Consider the following 6000-nt stretch of genomic DNA (forward strand, 5'->3'; position numbering starts at 1 on the left):
ATGTTTTTTGTAAGTAAGGGCCTGTTCACATCAGTGTCGGGCTTCCGTTCATGACTTCCCTTTGATCTTTCGGTAGAAGGAATTAATGAACGGAAAGCCAAATGGAAACTATAGCTTCCGTTTGCATTACCATTGATTTAAATGGTAATGCTTTAGTTTTAGTTGGTTTCCATTTGTTTCTGTTCCGCAAGGTTTCCATTGTTTGGTGGAAACAATAGTATAGCTGACAACACTATTGTTTCCGCAACAAAAATCTCAAACATTACAGAACGGAAACAAACAGAAACCAATTGCAATGGAAGAATTACAATTCAAAAGTAATGCAAACAGAAACGATGGCTTCCCATTCATCGGTTCCCCCAAAGGAAAGGTCAAACAGAACGCATGAATGGAAGCCCGACGCTAATGTGAACACACCCTTAACTGGGTGCGTAACCCTTTGTGTACTAGCCTTAAGGCAGCTGCTTCTGAAAAATATCAGTGTTATTCAATAATAAGAAGGCTAAATAAAAAATACATAGAACCAAAAATAATATACAAGGGCCAATAATTAATAAGAACAATATTTTATTTGGTATACATTATGCAATCAAAAAGAAGTCTCACAAAAACAAAACGTGATGGCACTAAGTGGTAAATATGTATTTATTAGAGGTTTTACAAGCATGCTGTAGCGCCCATGGCCGTGGACCATCGGGTATATTCACCCCCCGGCGGCCGCAGCCTTGGATCTGTGAGCGCTGGCTCGCATCTCCTTCCCGCTCCGGTCTGCTGTGTCCCATAGGGTGCGCGCCCAGCCTTAAAGGGCCAGCACACACACATGGGAAATCATCATCATCATCAACTGCCCATGAATTTGTGGACTATAAGAAGGGCCCTGCCTCTTTGCTCATTGCCTGAGCATTGTTAGTATTCCCATGTCAGTCTTGGAAATGGTCCTTTAGTGTTATCCTGTTCCTGTTGTTACCCGTGCCCTGTTACCTGTATCCTGTATCCTGTGCTGTGTCCTTGTTCCTGAGCCTGTTAGTGTTGGATTCGTCTCCAATTGCACCTGCTGTCGTCTGCCACGTCCTGTGTCGATTGCCATGTCCAGTGTCATCTGCCATGTCCAGTGTTATCCGCCACGTCTGGCTCAACCTGCTGTACCTGCTGTCATCCGCCACGTCTGGTGTAACCTGCTGCACCCACCTCCATACGTGCTAAGGCCTCGGCCACTGTCTGGACTATTCAGGTACCCTTGTTCGGGACTTTGTATTGCTTGGGTGCTCTGCTGTTTGGCCAGCTGCCTCCCCGCTACGGCGGTGCGGCCTAGTGGGTCCACTTACGCACAGACCGTGACAGTACGCTCAGGCCATGGACCTCACTGGTCAAACTGAGACCCTGACGACACAAGCCATGCGGGCAGAGATGCAAGACCTTCAGTCACGGAAAGACCAACTCCTTCTGTCGGTGAACGCCATTGCACATCGGCTGGTTGCTCAAGCCACAGTCGTCACCGCACCTATTCCTGCTGTTCCTCCTGCTACACCACCTGTCTGTACCATTGCCAATCCCCTATGCTTCCTGCCGCTACCTCCTCGCTATGACGGAGACACGAGGTCCTGCAGGGGATATCTGAATCAGTGCCAGATCCACTTCAGACTTCATGCCAGGGCCTCCTCCTCTGATGACACTAGGATCGCCTTCTTAATCTCTCTCCTTACTTGTAAAGCCCTGGCATGTGCAAATCCTCTGTGGCAGAATCAGGGACCAGAGACCCGTGACTTGCAGTGCTTTTTACGGACTTTCCGTTAGATATTTGAAGAACCGGGAAGAGTTTCTTCTGCTGCTGCATCCCTGCTGACCCTATACAAGGGAAACTTCTCCGTGGGCAACTATGCCATACAGTTTCGTACCCTGGCTGCTGAATTAACTTGGAACAACGAGGCTTTGGTGGCCACATTCTGGCTCGCGAGCTCAGTCCAGCCTTGAGTCAGAGCGCACACATGTGTGAGTTAAGTGCCAAATTAGCCCATGAGCACCCTGGACTATAAGAAGGGCCCAGCCCCTTCCTGCCTTGCCTGAGCTTTGTTGTCGTTACCCTAGTTTGTCTCTGCAAATGGTCTCCTAGTGTCTTCCAGTTCTTAGTGTTTCCCTTTCCGGCTACCTGTATCCTGTATCCCGTGCTATCCTGGTCAAGTGCCGCATCGAGTTGGAGGTGTCCTGTGCCATATACCATGCCTGCCCTGTTACCCCATGCCTGGTGTCCACCTGCTGCCAAAGTCTCTACCTATCCTGCCTTGCTACTGTCCGAAGCTACCTGTGTCCTGTTGGCCAGCTGCCATACCGTTAAGGCGGTATGGTTCAGTGGGTCCACGTACCCAATGTGACACAGGGACTGGCCGCTCGCAATCTGCCACCTACCCTGGACGATCTCATTCTACTAGCCACCCGGGTTGACATGAGGATCCGGGAGCGTTCCCAAGAGGTTCTCCGGGACAGAGGATTTCCTAGGCTGGCTTCTACTTTCCAGCAGTCCCTACTATCCTCTTCAGTCGTCCTACCAGAGGATCCTATGCGGATGGACCGAGCCAAATTGTCTACCCCGGAGAGACGCACTTCTGGACTTTGTCTGTATTGCGGCCTCGGAGGCCATATTGTGCGTTTGTGTCCCCAAAGGTCAAAGAGATTGCTGATTGCTCCCATCTATACCCTTACCAAGAAGGGTGTGAACGCCAAGGTGTGGACTGCAGAGGCAGAATCTACATTTATGAGTCTCAAGAGAGCCTTCACTGCAGCCTCGATCCTCCAGCATCCTGACGTGTCTCGGCAGTTCTCATTGGAGGTGGAAGCTTCTGTTGGTGCAGGTGCACTTCTGTTCCAGAGGAGCTCCAAAGGAAAGGCAGTAGTATGTGGCTATTACTCAAGACTTTTTCTTCTGCAGAGTGCAACTACTCTATTGGGGATCGGGAACTACTGGCCATAAAATTGGCTCTGGAGGAGTGGAGACATCTACTGGAGGGCACAACTCACCCCATCCTGATCTACACCGACCACAAGAACCTCACGTATCTCTAGTCTGCTCAATGACTAAACCCCCATCAAGTCAGGTGGTCACTGTTTTTGTCACTGACAAGACTGTGAGGGCCGATGCCCTATCCAGGTAATTTGAGACGGATGACTCGGTGGAGTCCCTTCAAAGTATCATAGACCCATACTGCATTGTCACTGCCAATCCATTGCAGGTTAGAGACAACCCTCCGGGGAGGACTTTTGTTCAGTTGGCAGACAGGAGAAGAATTCACTGATGGGGACACAGCTCTAAACTGGCTGGTGTTTGTAATACCCGAGACCTGATTACTCGTCACTTCTGGTAGCCCACGCTACCTAAAAATCTTGTGGACTTTGTCTCTTCCTGCACGTTGTGTGCTTCTAACAAGGTTGCTCACTCCAAGCCTGCCGGCCTGCTCCAACCTCTGCCTATACCCAGTGTCCCCTGGCAGCACATTGCGATGGACTTCCTCCCTTAGCAGGATGCAACACTGTCTGGGTGGACGTGGACCAGTTTTTCCAAGATGGCACAATTTATCCCGCTGACCGGCCTACCTTCTGCTCCCCGACTGGCGAGTCTCTTCATTAAGCACATCTACTGCTTGCATGGCTTGCCCCTTCACATCGTGTCTGATCAGGGAGTTCAATTTAACTCAAAATTCTGGAGAGCCCTCTGTAAACTCCTGGATGTGAGATTGGACTTTTCCTCAGCCTGTCACCCCTAGTCCAATGGGAAAGTCGAGAGGATTAACCAGATCATGGAGAATTATCTCCGCAATTTCATCTCCTTGCAGCATGATAACTTGGTAAGGCTTCTTCCATGGGCAAGTTCTCATATAACAACCACACAAGTGAGTCCACCACTTCCACACCGTTTTACATTGTGTACACTCAACATCCTAGAGTCCCTCTTCCTGTGTCAACTACATCTCAGGTACCCTCTGCTGACTCTGCATTTGGGGACTTTCTGCAAATCTGGCAACAGACCCGGTCCTCTATTTTGCTGGCAGTCGATCGCATGAAGGGAACAGCAGATATAAAGAGAAGAGAGCCGCCTCAGTATCTTCCAGGTATTAAAGTCTGGCTGTCCTCACGGAACATTCGTTTAAAGGTGCCTTCATACAAGTTTGCTCCCAGGTTCCTCTGACCTTTTGAGATATTGCAACAGATAAACCCTGTCTCATATAAGCTTTGGCTACCTCTTTCCCTCGGAATCCCCACATCTTTTCATGTGTCCCTCCTGACACCAGTGGTCCTGAACCACTACAGTAAGACTTCCATTCCTGCAGTTGCTCCCAGCGGTTCATCTGATGTGTCTGAGGTGAGGGAGATCCTGGACTGCAAAAGGGTAGGAGGAAGGACTTTCTATTTGGTTGACTGGAGAGGTTTTGGTCCTGAGTAGAGGTCCTGGGAGCCGGAAGAGAACCACAGTGCCCCTGCTCTCATTAAGAAGTTCCTTTCTCACTCTGGCCCCAAGAAGAGTGGGCGTAAGAGGCGGGATACTGTAGTGCCCATGGCCGCGGACCGTCGGGTATACTCACCCCCTGCAGCCGCAGCCTTGGATCTGTGAGTGCTGACTCGCATCTCCTTCCCAGGAGACGCCAGCGGTCACTTTCGCTCCGGTCCGCTGCGTCCCGTAGGGTGTGCGCGCACGCTCGTGCCCGGCCTTAAAGTGCTAGCGCGCGCACATGGGAAATCATCAGCATCAACTGCCCATGATTTTCTGGACTATAAGAAGGGCCCTGCCCCATTGATCATTGCCCGAGCGTTGTTAGTATTCCAGTGCCATCTGCCACGTCCTGTGTCTTCTGCCATGTCCAGTGTCATCTGCCACGTTCAGTGTTATCCGCCATGTCTAGCGCAACCTGCTGCACCTGTTGTCATCCGCCATGTCTGGAGTAACCTGCTGCACCCACCACCATCCTTGCTAAAGCCTCGGCCACTGTCCGGACTATTCAGTTACCCTGGGGGGGGGGACGACTTTTTATTGCTTGGGTGCTCTGTTGTTTGGCCGGCTGCCTCCCCGCTACCCACAGACCGGACACATGACATAGTGACAGTACCACAAATGGACCAGAGTAATGGAACAGGTTAAAGTGCATAAGTAAAATGTTCATAATCCAAAAATCAGATAGCTTTGTAATTGTTTGTGCCATAATAAAGACATCCACCGGATGCGCTTTTTTGTCCAGAGCCTTCATCTGAGGGGCCAGTGCATGCCTAATTATCCACCCAACTTTTCCAGGGTATAATTCCCTGAGCAATTTGGTTCCTTCTAGCTTGCTAATGGCATCCTGCTGATCATTTGTTTGGAATTCCTATTTTTGACTCTTTTGATTATGCTTGTATCTTTGGCTATTCGCCATGACCTCTTGCTAGTGACCTGCAATGAAACTGCTGTCTGCTCTGACCTTTTTCTCGATTAACTATGAGTGCCTGTATGCGTCTGACCTGATCTTTGCTATACCTGACCCTACATTCTGTCTATAAATTTAGTACTAGGCCTGTTTACGTTGGCTGTAACCATGGAAGACTGCTCTTGGGGTAGCAACCTGGGTTTTCCCAGCAGTGAAGTCCAGATCCTTGTATAGTGGTTAATGGGTAAATATGTGGGGTCCCCTTAGACTCCGCTCCCTGGTTTAGCCCTACATCAAATCCCTTAGTGACAAAGTGGGTTCACACCATCCTCTGCAGGCCATGTGACAGTCTCTCTATCCACGAGCCCATTGACAGTATGAAAGAACCTTGCATAATAATTCAGACATTCTACAAGAATGTGTAGGGTATTATGATTCCCTGTATACTTTAAGGGCATTGTAGTCTGATATGGAGATTGATAACTATTTTAAAATGGTTCCGTTTTTATCACTATCCACTGTTCAGAGAGAATAGTTGGATCATTCAATTTCTCTGGAGGAATAAAAAAAAAAAAATGCAGAAAATTCAATGCAGATAAATGAGTCACCTTTT

The sequence above is a fragment of the Rhinoderma darwinii genome, chromosome 4 (assembly GCF_050947455.1).
Source record: "Rhinoderma darwinii isolate aRhiDar2 chromosome 4, aRhiDar2.hap1, whole genome shotgun sequence".
In the NCBI taxonomy this organism is placed as follows: Eukaryota; Metazoa; Chordata; class Amphibia; order Anura; family Rhinodermatidae; genus Rhinoderma; species Rhinoderma darwinii.